General features: G+C 39.5%; 1 long non-coding RNA gene across 3 annotated transcripts in view; it reads left to right on the top strand.

The window, feature by feature from the left end:
• The window catches only part of LOC118152926 (uncharacterized), a 250,062-nt gene that overhangs the window by 98,856 nt on the left and 128,087 nt on the right, over positions 1 to 23,119 (top strand). For 2 of the 3 annotated variants that reach the window (XR_013534875.1, XR_008480759.2), the window contains 4 exons: positions 3,168 to 3,219; positions 4,705 to 4,772; positions 7,361 to 7,428; positions 21,443 to 21,628. This is a non-coding gene — a long non-coding RNA (uncharacterized LOC118152926). Of the gene's footprint in view, positions 1 to 3,167; positions 3,220 to 4,704; positions 4,773 to 7,360; positions 7,429 to 21,442; positions 21,629 to 21,738; positions 23,087 to 23,119 lie in introns of those variants that run through there. The other variant, XR_013534876.1, reaches the window with a different exon arrangement.

The raw sequence follows: 23,119 nt of genomic DNA, 5'->3' as shown, positions 1-23,119 counted from the left end.
TCCTGTGTGCAGAGTAGAGCCTTCAGGATTCTGAAAAGAGGTTAGCAGGGCCCTGTTGGGCACATCTGTGTAAGAGTGATAGCTGAGGTGAGTCCTGCTTTAGCACTTGAAGCCAGTCACTGACTCAGTAGAGCCACGATTAATTCTTCTCTGGTGAACAAACCATGGTCCTTCCTCTGTGAGTGACCTCTGGGTTGGGCCAGAATTAATGTCTGCAGATAAGCTCTTTCCAGAAATGGGAAGGACCTTGAAAAGAAACATGGGTGATTTTTAACATTAACTGTTTAATGTGAGAAAGACCACAGGCTACCACATTCTCTCTCTTTTTTTTTCATCAGAGAGGATAAAAAAAATTCAAGGAAGATTTCTGTTTATTTAAGTCATCTAGAACAGAGGAAAATGGAGGATACACAATTTGAGATGACACCAGCCATAAAAGGAACTCTGAATGGGATTTGGAAACTAACTGACAAAAAATGTGGGTCAGCATCTTGCTCCTGATCCCTCAGGCTGAAGAGAGCTCCTTGTTTCTTGACACTGTGCCCCAGAGATGGTGTTTAAGTAAGACAATGGCCAAGACAGGAGTCTACTAAAGTAGCTTATTTTCCCAGAATCCCATTTTAAAAACAGAAGTCTGATCGCCTATGGGGCAATTGAAATAACAGGATAATGTAATTTATTTTTAAAACCAATTACCAGCATTTAAAAGGCTGCCTCTGTAGGATGTCAAGATGAATTCCTCATCTAAACTGACCTCTTAATAACACATTCATTGAAATATTTTTTTGTCTGAAATAGGCTAATCTTAAATAAGCATCATTTTGTGGTGGGGGGTGGGTAACATTCATTTATTTATTCAACAAATATTTCCTGAATGGCTATTTGGTACCAGGCACTGTTCTAGGCATGCTGTGCATTCTACTGAGGAAGAAAAACAATAACCAGATGATTTATATGTTATATAATATGATAATATAGTGATGTATTATCAATAAAATATAAGTAATATATAAATATGAATTTGAGAAAAATATATGTATGACATAGTAAAATAGTGTTAATAATTTTAATGCATTTATTAAGATTAATATAATTACAGTAATTATAATGTAAGGTTAGTGATAGATATAACTCAATTTGTAAGTTCACAAAGTCTAAAAGTTTCTTTCTTTGTGATATGCTGAAATGGAAAAAAGGATGATTTAGTCTTCAGAAAAATAAAGAGTATTAACTAAAGGCTCTTTCTCAAGACCGGAAAGGGTTGAGGACACTTCTAAAGGCTGCTCTGGAGCGGCATTTGATAGCCCTGGTCTATTAGGCAGGAATGCTTTGCCTGCACATAACTCCTTTCCTCACGTGATAAGGGGTCAGGGAGGCAGGCAGCGGCTGCGTGAAGACGAGCTTTCCCTTGTGCTTATTGCCTCAGAGTCACGAAATGGCTGTTCCAGCTTTGAAAGCAGAAAGATGGGGGATGGGGCAAGGCCAGCTTTATTTCTCTCCTTTATAAGGAAAGCAAAACGTTTTCCAGGACTGTCTCTCCTCAGCAGACTTCTGCGACATCACAGTGGGTATCACATGGTCATCCCTACCTGTAAGGGAGACTGGGACAGTGCATACTTAGCCATTTCATGTTTTATAGTGGAAGGAAGGGATCAAAGGAGTAAGGAAGTGGGTATAGGTGTGGCATCAGCCAATCATCAGGGGTTGCCCCCATGGATCTTTGAGTTAGGGGCATAAAGTGTATTGATTTCTTCTTTAAGCTTTCCCCAAATTCCATTGTTACCAGCTACCATGATTTCCTCTGATGCAAAGGAAGGCAGAAGCAGCTTGATTAGCAAGAGCCTCAGGAAGAACCATGTATTTGTTTTGGCTAACGGGCCATAATGATGGAATCACAGGAGAGCTTTTGGTTGAAAATGATATACAAACGAGGGAATTGACAATCATGGCTTAGCTCCATGCTAGAGGTGGGGAAGACAGAGAGGATTAATAAGGAAACAAGACAAATTACTACTACTTGGCAGGAAGACTGCTGGAGGTGGGGATAATATAATCTGAAGGCCAGTTAGTCCAAATATGATATAACAAAGTTGTTCAAATAAAACAATAGGTTGTAGATGATACAGAAAGATCTTATACGGACTAGAGAACCCAAGATTGTGAGAACCAGGTTGAAACAATTCTAATATTGGGTTGAAGTTGAGACTGCATGGATATTAGGAGCTGGGGGAAATAAAGCAGGAGAGGGGCAGGTTCTGTCACTTTATTGGAGGTTGTGGGTGGAAGAATGCCTGCTTGGGCACCAGGCCAGGAAGTAATTATGGAAGGATAGAAAGCAAAGGGCATCAGAGGGCATGTGGTTCACTTCCTATCTGCCTGTAGGAACAATGTAAGTTCCATAATCACTTTTGGTAGAGTTGGGTTTATACTGGTTCACTACATGTTTATGGAACTAGTTTGAAAAAACCCTGAATCAAAAGCCAGGTCTGACCTACGGGGATGGTTCATTAGTGTTTGCATACAGATGATCTTTATTATACAGTCATATTCTTTAGTGATTGGTCGAGAAAGAATTTGGCATATTGAAGGAATGCTATCAAAACTCGAGAGGACTTACAGGCTGACATATACGATTGGAGAGTCCAATGACTGATGTGCACAGATACCTTAGTTGAAAAAGCAGGTGCATCCTTCAGCAGGATTATGGGTATTGGGGCTCAGTGTATGAGGGTTAAATATGATCAACCATGAGGAGATCTCATCTCTCAGATTCAGAATTATAATTTTAGGGTACTTTTGTATGGTTACTTGGAAGCATTGGTGTATTGAAGTATGATAACCTTGACTAGACTGTTGAATATGATAGGAACTGGAGTGACTTGCATCATATTTTAAGAAATAGTCTGGCAGGCACAGGAAAAGGTAATTTCAATCTTTACTTGTATCTCTTGAGGGATTAAACAAAGACTCAGTTTATAACTTATACTACTTATTAAGATTTCCTTGACTCTTTTTTTCCAGAAGCTTCTCCAGGATTATCATTTTCTAAATCATCACAACTTTCTGGGATACTTTGTTTTTCTATCTTCCTCACTTCCTGCTTTCTTCAGCAAATTATTAAGTAGATAAAGTTGGGCTTTTTGTTTTCTTGTGCTTTCTTTCCCCAGGGGCTATTTTCCTGGATTTTCCACAGTATAAGAAAGGCCACAGAGTGATCCAGTAAGTAAGACTGCATCCCCAACCCCATAGAAATTTAGGATATTTGAACATGTTTCAGTGTATAAGCCATGAGGAAAGCAACACACTTAGAAATCTTGTCTAGAGGCCATGCCTTTTGGTGACTTTATACATCAGAAAGTTGTACAAGAGCCTTAAAAGTAGATATTCTGGGCTGTTGTAATCTTTTGATGGAAATGGTACAGTCTTATGCTGGTGGAGCAGGGACGTGGGGAGGCACTCACAGGGGAACAAGGGACGGAATAAAATTTGGTAACTTACCAAGGTCAAGGCAAGAGAAAAAGCACTTCATTTTGTTTTATTTTACTTAATTTGATCAGGGAAAGTTTAATATAAAGAATTATTAATGTTATAAGAGATCAGAATGGTGAGCAATTAGCTAATAAGATGAAAAGAGAATTTAAGAATACAGGAATAGCAGATACAGGAAGTAGTTATTACCTGTCCCGTGGGGCTGACATAGAGTGCCCACGGAAGACACCTCCCACCTGTCCTCAGCCCCAGGACTGAGATCCAGACTTTGTTAGGAAAGACCAGGCTGTGGCTCAGTGGATGACAGAGGAGTTGCTGAGATGCTGTGTCATCAGAACTTGTTGGAAACCCACCCCTCAGGATGAGCCTCCACATTCATACTCGTGGTAAAGCCACCTGAGAGGGGACTGGGGGAACCTGCAGGAGCCCAGCACAGGAGAAGCCATGTGTACTGCCTCTCATTTTGTTTTTATGCCACAAAAGTACTCTAGTTATGAACTCAATGGTTTGTACATCTTAATTCCTTCCTTGTTAGATAATCAAGCAGTTGCTTTCTGCCAGGTAGCTTTTGAGTCTCTGGGCAAATGGCAAAAAAGATTGCAAACTGTTTTCATATGATCCCATTTATAGGAGTCTTCCTACAGCTGGAGGTTTTGTACTCTATTAAAATGCAAATGCCCTATAGAAGAAATGACATTTTAAGGCTGTCATTCCTCATTTCTACCTTAGCATGCATAAAAGTAGTGTCTCCTTTCCAGGTAGTAGGGTTTGATATGATAGCCGGGGGGTGGGTGGGAGATGAGAGAACCCTGGACAGCTAAGCATTTTGGAAGGCGACACTCCCAACCAGAACAGACGGTGGAGAACTGGAGCCTGGTAAACCAGCCATGACAGAGTCTACTTCACAGCTTTTGTGAACCCTGTCCTGACTGAGTTCCATCAAAACATCAAATGCAAAATCCACTTTTTTTGTAGAACATTTCCCTTCTGTTTCTTCTCTTTTCTTACTTGCTTCAGGGAGGTTTATGGTTTGAAAAATTAAAGTGTGGATCTATTTTCATTACCAAAGGATTTGCAAAACTGAGCTGGGCCTGTCTGAGCTCACATTTGCATTTGCCATCCCTTAAGCTGAATTTCAGTGCTGAGCAGCTATTTTAAATGTTCTCAAGAGCCTCCCTTTTAACTTTTTCTTACTTGTGTTATCTATCTCTGCAGTAAAAAAAAAATTCCATTGCTGATTCTTGGTGCAGAATACCAATACCAGATGCCAACTACAATCATGGGTAAGACTGTTTTCTCAGGGAATAATTGGGCAGTTGGGGCCAATATTCAAGGAGTGGCTCCCCCTGAAAGGCTAGTTGGGGGCTGCAGATCTGGAGCCTCAGAGGATTTAGACAACTTCAAGGTTACCTTATGGCTGGAGAAGTGATTAGCACAGAGTTGGTATTTATTGAATACATGGATAGGCTAAAGGGAAAAATAATTGCTGGAGAAATGAGGAATTATTCTTTGTTCAATCATGCTAGGTGAATAGCTTATTGGCTACCCGTATCTTGCGAGATAGACTCTGAAGTCTTTTTTTTTGCAGCATGACCCTCCTAAGCTGGTACATACTAGTCTGTTCTGCCAGGCTTCCTTCCCTAGCATGGTTCACCTGTGTGTTTTGAGCAGGGATGCTGCTGAGGCTTATTCTGTGAGGGTTTCCCTGACCCTTCTAGGAAATGGCTCTTCTGGGCTCCCATTGTACCTTGTATATACCCCATTGTATACCCCTTGAATAAAAACCTCATGTTTGGTGGTGAAGAGTCATTCATAAGAATTTTACACCAGAAGGCCAGCCCAATCCTGATTCCAGAACCAACTGTTGTTAGTTCTAGTCCATATATATACCCCATTAAAATAATGGTCATCCTTTTTTAAATACTGTAATTTAATTACTTGCTTGTCTGTTTCTCTACTACTACTAAAAATTAGTTACTTCCAGGCATCAGCTGTTCATTTTTAAGCCCTTCATTAAGTGTTTGTTGAATAAATAAGGAGCGAGTGGCTATAAGCTATATAAGTAGATTAGCAGAGCTGCATCTAAGTAGTCAGTTGTGTTTATGGCTTTTGGGTTGGCTCTTGGGGCAGTTACTGGTGTGCCCTCGTATTTGATGGTGAAGAGTCAGTCATAAGAATTTTATACCAGAAGGCCAGCCCAATGCTGATTCCAGAATCAACTTTTAGTTCTAGTCCATGTGTTTCTGAAAAAAATTATGGTTTGACTTTTCATATTTTATTTGTGTATATTATATTTCTATAAATTTATGTTCTTAGCAAACATATTTTCCTTTTTGGTAGTAATAGGTGACTTTATTTGTATGAAATTATACTTAAGAACCCAACCTATAAGGGAGAGAAAAAGTAGAAATCTCTGGTCAAAGCAGGGGCAGAGGGTGTGGAGCTTCCAAAATTAGTCCCTCTTCAGCTTCTGTGGAGGTTAGATCCTCATATTCCAAGGAGCATGGTTTGAAAACCACTGATTTGGATTAAGTAATAAAATGGACACATGGGAATACATCTTTTCCTAATATATTAAGTAGAAAACCTTTGGCAACCAGGTTATATATTTACTAGGCCTTTCACATCACTCAAACCTCTGTACCTCAAAATCAGCTTTTACAGCTTAAAAATTGGTATTGAAATAGTTACTCAGGTTTAATTTGAGAAAACTCAGGTCAATCAATATGTATGACTTTTAAGTTTAATCCTTCCTTTGGGGATCACGGAAACTCCTGGCTCCAGTGCTCTTTGATTTTCTGATTGTGAAGGGCAAGGTGGGAAAGAAATAAACAAGGTGACTAGGTTTCAAGGGCTAGCTTTCTTGGCATGAATGAGTAATTGGAAAGCCAGCATAATCAAAGTAATTTCATCCATCATGTACAGAAAGGGAAATAGAATTCAGGTTATTAAGGTTGCATGAAACTGCTTTTTGAATGTATGTACATATTTCTTCCTAGGGGCTAGATAACGTTTCCCATTTTTATTTCTAAAAGGAGTTATGGAAAAAGACAACTGAAAATAAAACAGGAGCTGTGGTCTCAAAGTAAAACTATAATAGTTGAAAAAAGAAAAGAGTCTTAGGTTTCCCTTTTAAAAAACAAACTCACAAACCAGAATACAAGCTTTCAGCTCCTGAAATACACCCAGGCTAGGAGTCCCCATGGTTCCCGTTTAGGGTGGGGGCTGGCCCAAAGAGGCAATTGAGGACCTTAGTTCTTAGCTCATCAGATCTAGGATCTGGAGAAAGGAATCACATAACTTATTTTTGGGTTTCACAATTGCCCAGGTCTATGACCTTTTGGAGTTTGGGGAAAACACACAAAATGGGGGAATTGGGGAAAAGAGAACCTCTCTCTAGTCACGGTAAGAGAGATGGAGAAAGAGTCAAGAAAGACCAGCTCCATAATGCAGAAGAGAATTAGATTGCTAACTGGAAAGATGAGGAAGGATGTTCTTGAAAGGAAACCAGCAGACAAAGGCTATTATGCAGACTCCATCTTAAAAAGGTAAAATTTCCCTGTGGGATAGATTTTTTTTTTTTTTCTTAAAGAGATCCAGGTTGGCTTTCACTAACTCATAGGGAATTTGAGCTAAGCCATCTCCCAAAGCCTTGCTTACCTCTTTCTTTTAAAAAATTATAAGATGGAGAATTTTCTTTGCATTGGAATAAAAAAAAAAACAAAATTGTAGGAACTTTGTTGTTCACAGCTGTGTCCTTAATACTCAAGTGCTCAGCAAAAAATTCTTGAATAAACAAATTAATGAATAAATAAGCTAACCTTTATATCTCTTCTTTTCTCCTCTTTATTTTTCTTTATTAAAAAAAAAGGAGATTGGAATCAATAGAGAAAGTACATTCCAGGAAGCGATGATACATCTGGGGGCTGTTGAAAGTAGGTGGTAAGAGTATGGTTGTGTTTTCCCAACATTAAGTGGGCCCAGATTGCTGAGCCTCCGTTGTTCTGTTTCATCCATCATTATTAGTAGTTACTGCTCTCTGTTACCAGCTTGTTTAATTACAGCAGCCTTCCCACTTTTCTCCCACTTACTATTTCTAATTTGCTGCTTCCCGAAACCTAGGAAGAATTGAAAATTGTCTAGAGAAAAAGAATGCCAAATTTGTTAAATCAGCGACATTATTTTATATATATTTCTAAGTCATGGCCATGGGCATAGATACTTCTTTTTAATTAATAAAGAAAAATAAAAGGATGTGAAAAGAAAGCCAAAAAGGTCACATGTAACTCCATGCACAAATGCCAGTCCTTCCCCTTGTGTGTGCACTCGAGATTAGTTCTAGTACTGTCCTTCAAACCCAAGTGCATGAATTCCATGAAGTCTTTCTCATTTTAATTTCCCTTTTCTGAGGAACTATGACATTAATTTATTACTTAATCATGAATTATGGCATACAATTCCCTAATTGATGTTTGTGGGTTTTCTCCCCCAGCTAGATTTTAATTTCCTTGAAGATAGAAGCCATGCTCTTACTGTATTAAAATATCCATCTCCTGCAGCTCCTGACACAGTGCTCTGTGTATAGAGGGTGGTTGTTAGCTCACCAATTTGTTCTTTACACCAAATGCCCAGGGAAATATTACACAGAATTTGTACCAGGCAAGAAAAGACATGCTAGATTCTCCAGCTGCCAAAGACTGGGTTGTCACTGGTATGTAGTCACCACATTCTCTAGGTCCCTCATTTTGTTCTTGGTGAAAAAGGAGGATAAGGAAGATTTCTTCCTTGAGAGAGGCAGAAAGCAAGTATAGTATTATCTTGCCTTCCAGCTTGGAAATTAACATTTGATCCTAAATTCGGTAATCTTCCCTTCATGTCTCAGAGTTTTCTAGTATATATTCCAAATAGACAGTAAGTATGAACAACAACAACAAAAATACCAAAACAAAAAATAAAACTGAAACCCAAGAAGTTGGATTATTATCATTTAACTATTGTTATTAATAGGTAGATATTTTGCATCCGTCCTCTGGAGGCTGAAATAAACACTAGACATCTTAATTACATATAATGTCACTCTCTCTAACCCATTACATTCCACAGGGTCCCTAAATCCTATTTAATGAGACTATTTCTGGCTGCTGCATCTTTCTTCTTTCATTCTTGCATCATATCTGGGTTTGCAAAAGCAGGAAACTTTAATAGCTCATAAATAAGAAAGAGAAAGAAAAGAAGGAGCGATTTGGCATTATTTCTAAAGTCTGACAAGCTTAATTTGATATCTTATTTTTACAAAAAAATTTTAGGTTCCCTGTGACCTTATGATTAATACTCTGAGGGTTCATTCATGATGACATAAAGATGATACAGCTAAAATATAATTGTGTTTGAAATATTTTTAGCTTAGTCCCTCACTTTTCTAGTCTATAGACCTCAAAATTACAGAAAATACCATAAATTCAGTTTTTCTTGTTAATATTAACTCTTCATCTTTAGTTACAAGATGAAATTTTAATGTGGAAAATTTGTAGTTTTCTTTTTTGGAGGCAGAGTTTTGCTCTTATTGCCCAGGCTGGAGTGTAATGGTACAATCTTGGCTCACTGCAACTTCTGCCTCCCAGGTTCAAGAAATTTTCCTGCCTCTGCCTCCTGAGTAGCTGAGATTACAGGTGCCCATCACCAGGCCCAGCTAATTTTTTTGTATTTTTAGTAGAGACAGGGTTTTACTATGTTGGCCGGGCTGTTCTCGAACTCCTGACCTCAAGTGATCCATCCACCTTAGCGCCCCCAAAGTGCTAGGATTACAGGCTTGAGCCACCACACCTGGCCTTGGAGTTTTCTTTTCATTGTATTTGGGTTATAGTGTTTATGGGGAAATTGTCTTTTACTGATTTGACACTAGATACATTGAAAACAGTGGAATTTTAGAGCTGTAAGGGATTTTTGGCTGCTTATCAGCATCGCCTGGAGGGATGGATGCCAGAGACCCATCCCAAGAGATTCTAGTCTGGTAGATGTGTGGCAGGGCTCGAGCTCTGGGATTCTGACATAGTTGGTCTCACCTGCAATTTGGAACCATTGGCTTAGAATTTATTTTGTAGGATTCCAAAAAGATGGTATATTGATCAGAAAGAGCCAGGTTGTTCCCCTAGATCTAAGCTACCTCTTAGTGAAAATTGTCTGGAGAATAAAAATTTTAACTTAACATTTTGTGGTTTACATTAATGACTTGAGACAAATATCATACACTCTCAGTACATAAAAGCACTCCTGTCTGGCTATTGTTAAAAAAATAATTGCTGTTCCTGAAGGTGTTTTTTTTCTTTCTTAAATGTCCAACCAAAGAGTAGATAGCCATTATATAGGGAGGATCATATTCAAATTATCTTCTTGTTTTTCAACAGAAGTGGTCAGTCCACTCTAGATAGAACTGACCTGATTTTGCCAGTGAGGGAAGCATGGATCACTTAGATTTTCCAAGAACCTTGAAATTTTAACAAACGTTCTCTCTAAGAGCTGTCCAAAGGGAACCTTGAAGGGAGTCCATCTCTCTGAATAGCTGAGTTTCCCAGATAACTGAGGGTTACTCCTAACAGAGGCCATCTTCTTGCTCCCTTATGTCTTCCTGCCTGGCACACTGCCCGGCACATAGCTGCTCCTTAAGAAATGCTTTAAAGGAATAAATTGATCAGCCCTAAGTCTCCTCTTATTGTGTATTATGAATGTCTCTGCCTTTTTAGACTATATCAAATGTAGTTTAAATTTTTCAAAATGATGACTTAGGCCATCATGCTGAGCTCTAGTGCCCTCAGGGGTCTGTTGCACTATGTAGAATGTTTTTATTCTGCACTAAATGATCCTAAGCTCCTGTGATTTTTACTTCTTTTGTTCGCCTTCTGTAGTTATTTTTTCCCATTTCCACCCTTGCTGTTAAGCCATTAGCTGTCACTCATTACTGTTACTGATGTGCCCCTTTAGTCCTCTTCTTTTAATTTGTTGCTTTTATTGGGCACCGCATCACCAAGCCTGTTAGAATTTCTAAGGAGGAAAGCTAGGCTCAGAGTAAAGACCCTAGGAAACCCTTTTTAGTAAGGTTCATTAATGAGGGCGGGCTCTGTGGCGTAGATAGATGTTGGCTGCTCACAGGTCTCTTCTGTTTCTTGGTTCTCGGCTGTTTTCCAATAAAGCCAGTCCTGCATAAACTACCAATGTTCCTTTAAAGATATGTGAGATTCCCTCCTTTTGCATTCTCATTTCTTGTACTTCTTGGCAATTAAGAGATGGTTGGCCAGCAATTTTATCTGTATGCTTCTCGGGAAAGGAATTAGCTTGAAGTCCTGGGGAACCTGATGAAGCAGTTCAGGGCAGGTCTGGTGACATAACTGAGGTCGAGATCTAGTCTCCTTAGACCCATGAAGGTACATTTGAGCCTTTACAAAGGGGAAGAAGGAAGGGCAGAATTCCTACAACTGTGAGGAAAATAAGGCAGGTATTTTGGCCTTATTTCTTACTTTTGTTTTACAGATGAGGAAAGTAAAGCATATGCTATAATGTGGCCAATGGGACTCAACTTTAAACTTCGCTAACATTGAATTCCTCCCACTTTGCAATCTAATGGGCATTTCCGGCCCTCCTCTCGTATAATGGCATTAAGGCTTTTGAGTGTGTCCCCTGGAAACTTCCCTTTCTTGGATTTTACAGTGACACTCACCTTTCCTTGTTCTCCTCCTACCTCTTGGGGTGCTTCTTCTCAGGCTCAAGGCAAATTCCTCTTCCCTTTCATGTCATCTAAACATGGATGTGCCCTCGAGCTTCATCCTTGGCCTTCTTCTTTCCCTTCTTATATTTTCTCTGGTGATCACATTCTAGCCTCCCTGATTTTATTTGCTTCTATGAAGAACAACAACACAGAATAAAACCTTCTGGAGAAGTCACACAAGCACCTGGCTTCCTGGAGACCTTCAGGCACTTCCCCAGGCCTTGCCCAGCCACCTGCCTGCTCCCATTCTCCACACTCATTGGCCGTTGTGGCTACTCTGCCTGCTTTGGCTCTAGACCTTGGCTCCCACTTCTGTTTGACCTCTTACATTTGGACACCAGAGTTTTGCCTGTTTATCCTGGATTGAACCTTGGCTTCCCTATGGCATTAGACCCTTACATCCAATTACATTCTAGACATACGTGGCCACCTGAATGTTCTACAGATATAGCAAGCTCAATGAGTTTATAAGTCATCCATTTTACCTGCATCAACTCAAACTCTACTTCCTGTCAATTTTCTCTCCTGAATATACTTAATTGTATCTTGTTATTTATATCTGTATCTGTTTTCTATTGCTGCATAACTAATGACCACAAATTTACAGTCTTAAGGCAACACACATTTGTAATGTCACAGTTTATTTGGGTCAGGAGTCCAGGCATGGCTTGTTGGCTCCTTGCTTTTAGAGACTCCCAAGGGCCCTTGCCACATGGACCCTCCCAGGCCCTCTCATAACATAGTACCTTGTTTCTTCAAGGCCAACAGGAGAATCTCCCTGCTGCTTCCAATCTCTGACCTCTAGATACTCTGTTATGGGCTTACTCAAATTGGTTAGGTTCATCCTGGACAATTTCCCTTTTGGTTAACTCAAAATCAGCTAATCAGGGGCTTCAATTACATCTGTAAAATCCCTTCAACTTTGCCATATCACAAATGTGAAGTCTGCCCTATTCACAGGTTCCACTCATACTCTAAGAGGGGGTTACACTGGACATGGGCACCACGGGACAGAAATCTTGGGGCCATCTCAGAGTTCTTCCTGCCACAGTATCTCATTATCTCCTGCCCGAATATTGCAGCCCCTTTCCTACAGACCTTCCTGCCTCTTCCTATCCTAGTCTATCTGGCCTCAAATCCATCGTCTGCACTATTAGCACAGCGATCTTTCTGATGGATAAATGTGATCCAGTAATTGTCCAGCTCAATTCTGGAAAGATTTGCCATAAAAAAACAGGATACACCAAATTATTTTATGTGCCATAGAGATTTTGTGTGATCAAATCCTCACTGTTTTCTGGTCTCATCTCTTGCTTCTCTCCTAACATCAAATATTGTGCTTCAGCCGGTGGACATCTATTTCCCTGAACACACAGAACTTTTTCTTCCAAGCCTTTAAACTGACGGTTCCTTGGTGATGTTATATGGGCTTGGGTGCCTTTTCTGGGTCCCAGCTGCACTCCCTAAACATCTTCACTGGTGCTGCCCTCCAGGGGCCAAAGAAGAAGTTACATACATCAAGGTCTATCTGTGATCTGGAGGGAGAGAGACCCCACAGAAATGTATTAGCATGAGGCTAAGAAGCCTCCTGGGAAAAGAAGGCAAGCTCTGTCCTCTCTCAAGATTCAGGCAGACTTGGTGAGGTCCACACATCCAGCAGAGGGTGGCTCAAGGACTTTCCAAGGAGGTCAAGGAGCCTCTTGAGAGGCTTGGATTTATTTTTTCGTCAAACTCACATTGGCCTCATTCCTATGGGTCTGAAGCCTACAAGACTACAAGTGGCTCTTCACTAAATTCTGTAAAATTTCTATAGGACCTGAAACAGTAACACACAGGAGAGGGATGCATCCTCCTACTCTACCACAGACTGTGGGCTGGCCTTGGCATCAAGAAGATTTTGAACAAAGAGGGAGGATAACAAAGGTGTGGAGCAGTGTGGCCTGCTGTGTTGTTGCAGCAGCTCTGGCAGAGCGACAAGAGAGACTCTGGACTTCAGAAGAGCAGTGGCAGTGGAAGCTGTGCCTGAAGGGATGGGAGTTATCTGGGTCCACTATGAAATAACTGAGATCTTTCTGCGGGGAGCCTTTGTGGTGAAGTACACAGACTGGTTATACTAGGGGAAATTTTTTTACACACAAATTCTCAATTTGAACTCTAATCATTATCATGCTTCTCTCTTCACTAGACAGTACACTTTTCAAAGATGAATTCTCCTTGGCATACCTGAAATTTAATGAATACCAGAATGAATGACTTTTTTTCACCACATGGAACTGAGCTCAGGTGCAGCATACCTGTGAAACTTTGAAAAAAGATTGGGCCTACCTATTAGTGTTAGGTAAAAGCCTTTGGGAGGTTTAGAAGGCTGTCTGTTACAAAGTTTAAAAATGGTTATACAAGAGTGTATATTCATGGATTCTTGGTATAAAGTAAATTACATTTGATTCAGAGATATCCAACTTTGCCCGTCTTGTGGCTTATCCAAGGGAGCCTTCCTTTTTTTCTCTAGTCCTTGAAGAGTGTATGCTAGACCACTGGAGGTGAGAAGGGTGGGCAATGTGGGGAGTAGTTTCAAAGTGGTTCTTGATTAGACAACTACTTGATTTCAAAACTACTGACACAGATGATCTCCATGACCTCCTTCCTGCTTCGTGTCCTTGGCAGCTGTTTCAGATTGACCTATTTGATCATGAAATATGGAGTACTTGGCATCACCAGCCTCTTCCATTCCTACCCTGGGGATGGAGAAAAAAAAAGACAAAACAAAACAAAATAAAACACAACAACAACAAAAAAGAAAAAGCTTTCTTTTATTGGACTGAAAATTTGGCAAGTTTACAGATATGAGCAGGAGTTTAGTACTGGATGTACAGAGACATTGGTCAGCAAATTTGTATATGATTAAATGACTGGTCCCAATGTAATTCCCTTAGCCTCATTTTTTTTTTAGAAATTTCAAATACTGAATTCATAAATTACATTTGGGACTTAATGGTGGTATTTTCTTCCCAACTAAAATGCCTCTGTGAATTGCTCTCTAATTCCCATTTATTTTTTGTTTATGCTTGAGCCTAATTCACATGTGGGTCAGAATAAAACCACTTTGTGCAGTCTGTTAACTGTTAAGATTGCCATCCATTGCGGTCCTGGGATCCTCACAGAGTGTCACTCTTTTGAATGCTGCTGTTAAAAAAAAAAGAGCTCTCAAGAAATGTGGCAAAGTGGCGACTGTTTGAATGTAGTTGTTCTTTTAAAAATGCACAAGCTTCAACATGCTCATATTGCTATTGATCTAGGCTATTTATTTTTTATTTTGAATGGAATCTTTGAGTGATTGTCTTGAAACACATCATCATATTTATTTTGTGTATTTAGGTTAAAACAACATTATTTTCTAAGTCATATGAATTACATACAAAAGCAAAAAATTTATTTATAAAACACAGGACGAAGTTAGGTATTTGGATGTAAATTAATTTGTTCCTTATCCTCTTGTATAGTTAAAAATATATTTTTGTCAGGTTACTAGAACTCCTGGTGCTTAAGAGAAGTTATTTTAATTTAATTTAATTTTTTTTGTCTCTTTTTAAAAATTATATGTTAGGTTCTGGGATCCATGTGCAGAATGTACAAGTTTGTTACATAGGTATACACATGCCATGGTGGTTTGCTGCACCAATCAACTGATCATCTACATTAGGTATTTCTCTGAATGCTATCCCTCCCCTAGCTCCCCGCTCCACAGGCTCTGGTGTTTGATGTTTCCCTCCCTGTGTCCATGTGTCCTCATTGTTCAACTCCCATTTATGAGTGAGAACATGTGGTATTTGGTTTTCTGTTCTTGTGTTAGTTTGCTGAGAATGATGGTTTCTAGCTTCATCTGTGTCCCTGCAAAGGACATGAACTCATCCTTTTTATGGCTGCATAGTATTCCATGGTGTATATGTGCCACATTTTCTTTATCCAGTCTATCATTGATGGGCATTTGGGTTGGTTCCAAGTCTTTGCTATTGTGAATAGTGCTGCAAAAAACATACGTGTGCATGCATCTTTATAGTAGAATGATTTATAACCCTTTGAGTATATACCCAGTAATGAGATTGCTGGGTCAAATGGTATTTCTCGTTCTAGATCCTTGAGGAATCACCATACTGTTTTCCACAATGGTTGAACTAATTTACACTTCTACCAACAGTGAAAAAGTGTTCCTATTTTTCCACATCCTCTCCAGCATTGGTTGTTTCCTGACTTTTTAATGATTGCCATTCTAATTGGCATGAGAAGATATCTCAGTGTGGTTTTGATTTGCATCTCTCTAATGACCAGTGATGATGAGCTTTTTTTCATGTTTGTTGGCTGCATAAATGTCTTCTTTTGAGAAGTTTTTGTTCATATCCTTCACTCATTTTTTGATGGAGTTGTTTGTTTTTTTCTTGGAAATTTGTTTAAGTTCTTGTAGATTCTGGATATTAGCCCTTTGTCAGATGGATAGATTGCAAAAATTTTCTCCCATTCTGTAGGTTGCCTGTTCACTCTGACAGTAGCTCTTTAGTTTAATTAGATCCCATCTGACAATTTTGGCTCTTGTTGCCATTGCTTTTGGTGTTTTAGTCGTGAAGTCTTTGCCCATGCTTATGTCCTGAATGATATTATGTAAGTCTTCATCTAGGGTTTTTATGGTTTGGGGTTTTACATTTAAGTCATTAATCTATTTTGAGTTAATTTTTGTGTAAGGTATAAGGAATGGGTCCAGTTTCCATTTTCTGCATATGGCTAGCCAGTAACCCAACACCATTTATTGAATATGGAATTCTTTCCCTATTGCTTGTTTTTGTCTGCCTTGTCATAGTTCAGATGGTTATAAATGTGTGGTGTTATTTCTGAGGTGTCTGCTCTGTTCTGTTCCATTGGTCTATATGTCCGTTTTGGTACCAGTACCATGCCGTTTGGTTACTGTAGCCTTGTAGTATAGCTTGAAGTCAGGTAGCATGATGCCTCCAGCTTTGTTCTTTTTGCTTTGGATTGTCTTGACTATTTGGACTCCTTTTTGGTTCCCTATGAAATTTAAAGTAGTTTTTTTCTAATTCTGTGAAGAAAGTCAATGGTAGCTTGTTAGGAATAACAGTGAATCTATAAATTACTTGAGCAGTATGGCCATTTTCATGATATGGATTCTTCCTATATATGAGCATGGACATTTGCTTATGTCCTCTCTTATTTCCTTGAGCCAGTGGTTTGTAGTTCTCCTTGGAGAAGTCTTTCATGTCCCTTGTAAGTTGTATTCCTAGGTATTTTGTTCTCTTTGTAGTGATTGTGAATGGGAGTTCACTCATGATTTGGCTCTCTGTGTGTCTATTATTGGTGTGCAAGAATGCCTGAGATTTTTGCACATTGATTTTGTATCCTGAGACTTTGCTGAAGTTGCTTATCAGCTTAAGGAGATTTTGGGCTGACACAATAGGGTTTTCTAGCTATACAATCATGTCATCTGCAAACAGAGACAATTCAACTTCCTCTCTTCCTATTTGAATACCCTTTATTTCTTTCTCTTGTCTGATTGCCCTGGTTAGAACTTCCAATACTATGTTGAATAGAAGTGGTGAGAAAGGGCATCCTTGTCTTGTGCTAGTTTTCTTTTTTTTTTAATTGTATTTAGGTTGTGGGGTACATGTGCAGATCATGCAGGATTGTTACATAGGTACATACATGGCAAGGTGGTTTGCAGCTTTCATCTTCCCGTCACCTATATCTGGCATCTCTCCCCTCCTTATCCCTCCCCACCTTCCCTACCCTCCGCTGTCCCTCCCCTAGACCCCCCCACTGACTGCAGTGTGTGATGCTCCACTCCCTATGTCCACGCATTCTAATTGTTCAACACCCACCTATGAGTGATAACATGTGGTGTTTGATTTTCTGTTCTTGTGTCAGCTTGCTGAGAATGATGGTTTCCAGATTCATCTATGTCCCTACAAAGGACACAAACTCATCGTTTTTTATGGCTATGTAGTAGTCCATGGTGTATATGTGCCACATTTTTCGTTGATGGACATTTGGATTGGTTCCAGGTCTTTGCTATTGTAAACAGTGCTGCAATGAACATATGTGTGCATGTGTCTTTATAATAGAACAATTTATAATTCTTTGGGTATACACCCAGTAATGGGATTGCTGGGTCAAATGGAATTTCTATTCTAGGTCCTTGAGGAATCACCACACTGTCTTCCACAATGGTTGCACTAATTTGCACTCCCACCAACAGTGTAAAAGTGTTCCTATTTTCCCACATCCCTTCCAGCATCTGTTGTCTCCAGACTTTTTAATGATTGCCGTTCTAACTGGTGTGAGATGGTATCTCAATGTGATTTTGATTTGCATTTCTCTAATGACCAGTGAAGATGAGCATTTTTTCATATGTTTGTTGGCCTTGTGGATGTCTTCTTTTGCAAAGTGTCTGTTCATATCCTTTGCCCACTTTTGAATGGGTTTTTTTTTTCTTATAAATCTGTTTTAGTTCTTTGTAGAGTCTGGATATTAGCCCTTTGTCAGATGGGTAGATTGCAAAAATGTTTTACCATTCTTAAACAAATGCTTTTGTTTAAGATCCCATGATCTATTATTTTGCATTTAATTGGTGTTGGAAGGTGAAGCAAGTTCCGCAGTAGCTTGAACCTCAGAGAAAGTAAGTTGGAGCCACATGAACTTCACAGTAGAAGTTTTTCAGTGATCTGGCACTCCCATGTTCTATATTTTGTTAGCATGACCATTGTTAGTATGATTTCTCCACTGGATGAAATAGCCAAGCAGGGGATACCATTTTTTCCCTCACCTCTGATTCCCAATCTACAGAATGTATGGAGAATGTTGTCTCAAATAATTGGTTTATAAATTATATCCTTATGTTTCTCAAGCAATAATCCTAATTGGGAGTATAAACCCAAATATTCCTCTTGAGGTGATTTCAAGCAAAGATCGAGTTTTTGGTTTTTTGTGGTGTTGCTTGTGGACCACAAGGTGGTGGCTTCTTGTTCCTTCTGTAACTCACTATTCCAATCAAACTGTTTAATGTAATGCTACATTTATCCCAGCAATGAGAAATTAAATTTCTGAAATCACTCTTCTTTTTTTCTTTTTTTTAATTGTACTTTAGGTTCTGGGGTACATGTGCAGGTCATGTGGGATTGTTGCATAGGTGTGAAAATTTAAAAAATTAAAAAAAAAAGAAATAAAATCAGGAGAACTTCCCTGGATCGGTGTGTATACTGTACAGAAGCTCTGGAGTTAGATCCCACTTTTCTATTTTGGCTTTTGTTGCTGTTGCTTTTGGTATTTTAGCCATAAACTCCTTGCCTATGCCTATGTCCTGAATGGTTTTGCCTAGCTTTTCTTCTAGGGTTTTTATCGTGTTAGGTCTTATGTTTAAGTCTTTAATCCATCTGGAGTTAATTTTAGTTTAAGGTATCAGGAAGGGGTCCAGTGTCTGCTTTCTGCACATGGCCAGCCAATTTTCCCAACACCATTTATTAAACAAGGAATCCTTTCCCCATTGCTTGTTTTTGACAGGTTTGTCAAGATCAGATGATTATAGATGCATGGTGTTGCTTCTGTGGCCTCTATTCTGTTCCATTGGTCTATGTCTTTGTTTTGGTACCAGTACCATGCTGTTTTGATTACTGTGGCCTTATAGTATAGTTTGAAGTCAGGCAGCATGATGCCTCCAGCTTTGTTCTTTTTGCTTAGGATTGTTTTGGCTGTGTGGGCTCTCTTTTGGTTCCATATGAAGTTTGAAGTGGTTTTTTCCAGATTTGTGAGGAAGGTCATTGGTAGATTGATGGAGATAGCATTGAATCTATAAATTACTTTGGGCAGTATGGCCATTTTCATGGTGTTGATTCTTCCCAACCATGAACATGGAATGTTTTTCCATCTGTTTGTGTCCTCACTTATTTCATTGAACAGTGGTTTGTAGTTCTCCTTGAAGAGGTACTTTACATCCTTTGTTAGTTGTATTCCTAGGTATTTTATTCTCTTTGCAACAATTGTGAATGGGAGTTCACTCATGATTTGGCTCTCTCTTTGCTATTGGTGTATAGAAATACTTGTGATTTCTGCACATTGATTTTGTATCCTCAGACATTGCTGAAGTTGCTTATCAGTTTCAGGAGATTTTGGGCTGAGACGATGGGGTCTTCTAAATATGTCTTGTGCTGGTTTTCAAAGGGAATGCTTCCAGTTTTTGCCCATTCAGTATGATATTGCCTGTGAGTTTGTCATAAATAGCTTTTATTATTTTTAGATATGTTCTATCAATACCTAGTTTATTGGGAGTTTTCAGCATGAAGGGGTGTTGAATAGCAAAGACTTGGAACCAGCCCAATTGTCCATCAGTGATAGACTGGATAAAGAAAATGTGGCACATGTACACCATGGAATACTAGGCACCCATAAAAAGAATGCATTCATGTTCTTTTCAGGGACATGGATGAGTTGGAAATCATCATTCTCAGCAAACTAACACAGGAACAGAAAGCCAAGCACTGCATGTTCTCACTCATAAGTGGGAGTTGAATAATGAGAATGCATGGACAAAGGGAGGGGAACATCACCCACCAGGGCCTGTGGAGGGATGGGAGGCTAGGGGAGGGATAGCATTAGGAGAAATACCTAATGTAGATGATGAGTTGAGGGGTGCAGCAAACCACATGGCATGTGTATACCTATGTGACAAACCTGTATGTTCTGCACATGTATCCCAGAACTTAAAGTATAATAAAATAAAAATAAAAATAAAGAAATTGCCTCATGATTCATTTCTTAGAATTTATCCCCATCATTTAGTGACATATAACTATATTTTAAAATCATATTTCTTTGTCCAAAGAAATGAGTTTGGGTACAGTTGGTGGGCACTCAGTTGGTATTTATTAGATAATTGTGAATTTATTTCGGGAGTAGGTACTGATAGTATGTCTCATGTGGAACTGTTCCATGTGGACTTAAGTTGGCCGAGTCCTTTTTGGCTAACCAGGGAGACTCCACGAATTAGGTCCACCAGGATAAACATTACATGAAATAACCAAGAGGAAGTAGCAGATACAGCCTATATGATTAAGAGTAGCAATTGCTTGTCAGTTGTATACCTATGCAGGAATACTTCAGTTAATAAGTATTTGTAGAGAATTCACATGCTAGTCACTGAGGATATGCATAGTATTCTTTCTCAAGTGTCAAAATATGCTGAAAGTTGCATTCATTTTCATAAGGCAATGTACCATACATGAATGTCTTCACCCTGCCCCACCACTAGCCCCATACATACATAGATCAGTGAAAAGAATATGGCCTTTGAAATTAATCAAACATTATTTCACATCCTGACTCAGCTATTTATTGTGTGTAAGCTTTATTAAGTCATTTAATCAACATGAGACTCTTTTTCCCTCATTAGAAATTATATAATGAAGGCAATAAATACCATCCTGGTTGTTGTAAAGATTGAGATACTGTTTACTAAATACCTTATATAGGGCCTAGTCTATACAGAAACTTAACAACCTATATGGGAACCTGATTATAATATACCAATACACTTAAAGTGGGTCTATTTCAGATATATTGAGAACACAGTTCTCCAGTGTTTATGATAGCTGATATAGTCAGAACTGTTTCAATCATGTACCTTAATGAAAATTTTCAGCAACAGCATTCTTACAAAAGGGCTCTATAGCCCAGCAAGCTGGGCAAGCCCTCCTTTGGTGAATCCTCCATGCCTTGAAAGTTTAGGCTCCTCAAGGTGCTAAACATTAATTTATATGTTTTCTCTGAGAATTTATGCTCTCTATAAGCAGAAATCTCTGCACACCAGCCCTTGCTGGGAGGAAGGAGTATGGTTATTTTCTGGGAGAGTAGCCTGGCTGGATCTCACCAAAGGCACGTCTTCCTTGGGAAGGAGCAGAGCACATTTCCCCAATCCTTTTTGTCAACACAGTAGGAGATATCTGAATTTCATTTGGGTATTAACTGCTGTGTGAGTTGGGTTTCTCTCTGTTAGAGGAGCTGCTGTTATTGGATTAAAACCACAGTTGTTGGCAAGCACTTAAGACTCCATGGGGGATTTCTCTATCAAATAAGAGGGTCAGAGTTTTGTTTTTCTCTTTTCTAGTAAACCCGCTCACCAGAGTTCTGTTTTCCAGGTAGCTGTATCACTTAGCTGGAGACCAAGGAGAAGCAGAATTTCTTTCTTATTATCAAGGTGCTAGACCAGTCAGCTTGGAAATGATCCAAAACCCGATTTGGCTTGCAGCTGTAGAACTGGAACCACAAGCCTATTTGGGGACATGAGATTCAGATGTCGTGGAGAATTTCAGGAGCAACAAACTCCAGGTAAAGCCACACATTCTTGTGTTCTGTAAAAAGGCTACCTTATAAGTATTAACTTACCCCTAGATCCTCCTGTGGTTTAGATTCACTGTAGATTTTATATTGTTTTATAGCCTCTGGTGGCCTGGGAATTGCCAGCATGGTGAGAGCTGTAGGCTGCTGCCGGCCTCCAGAGACTGGGTCTGGAACCACTGGGACATGCAAGTTGGCGTCCGCTAGCTTCCTGGGCTGAGACACCAAAAGCTCCGGTTCTGACCCCAAACCTCTTCTGCCTGTGCTCAGCCAATAAATCTATCTGTTAAAGAGAAATTTATTCGGATGCCTTGAAAGTTTAGCATCTGCTTCTCGTTGGCTCTTGCTGCTTTAGAAAACATTCAGAAGTTTCTGTTGGATTTGGATGAGACAGGGATGGCATATTTTCTGTGTCTCTCCAGAAGCCTACACCCCACTTTGGGAGCTTCATTTACATGCACATTGGATGCCGTCTGACTGCCTCGGACTGTACCTTTGAACAGATCCGATGGGATCCCCACATGCATGTAAATGAAGCTCCCTTAGCCAGAGCCTCGCTCCAAAGAGGCAAAGAGCAGGCTTTTCTTGAAACTTGTTACTGCGACAATCTCATACCAGACACCACAATAAGGAATTTTTTTCCTTGCTAGTGTGCATGCCAGGAGGATGCCACATAACTTGGTTTTCCAGACAGAGGTAATTTATTTAAACATGGATTATTTGAAAAATGGGAAGGGATACAGGGCTTGATTTTAATCCCTGCTAACATAGAAAAAGAATGCTCGTGTCACAACTCAGTGAGTGTAAAAATTAAAAAAGGCTGAGACTATTGTTTGAAAACAGGCAAAATAATTAAAATTATTATGGAATAATCACATATCACACAACAACCTCCCACTCTTACGAGCAACAATCCAAAACAGCTCCTCCAAAGCGGGCCCAAGGGCAGAGGTTCTGTATATCATTCAAAGACCATCTGTCATGCAATTCCTGTAGCGCCTTTGCACTATTCTGAGGGCAGGCTGAAATTTAGTCCTGGCAGTTCTCTTTCCATTTGCTAACAAACAGCAGTGATGGCAGATAAATATGGCAAACAATAGGTATTTGTAATGAACTGGAAAGGGATGGGGAGTTTTGGAACAAGCACCAAAATAAGAAGTTTTGGGTCCTGTGCTGGACCCCTGAGACCCCCAGGGCCAGTTCCTGCCATGTGGCAGCTCAGACAGACATCTGTAGGCAGAGTGAGGCTTCCATGAGCTCAGCCAATCTGCTAAGGGCCTGATTTAAATAAAGTTCTTTATTTTTATTAAAAAAATTAATAATCACAAAGACTTAAAGCTAGGTTTTTCTTATTCCAGAAAACTCATGCATTGCAAATAGTTTGGAAAGCTTACTTCTTAGTTTGCAATCTTTCCTTTTATTGGGAGGTTGTGTCTTCTCTCCCCCAAATTCCCCTCATGCATGTGTTTTTGCATACTGCCT

Source organism: Callithrix jacchus, chromosome 4, assembly GCF_049354715.1.
Source record: "Callithrix jacchus isolate 240 chromosome 4, calJac240_pri, whole genome shotgun sequence".
In the NCBI taxonomy this organism is placed as follows: Eukaryota; Metazoa; Chordata; class Mammalia; order Primates; family Cebidae; genus Callithrix; species Callithrix jacchus.
This window is presented reverse-complemented; position numbering and strand designations above follow the sequence as displayed.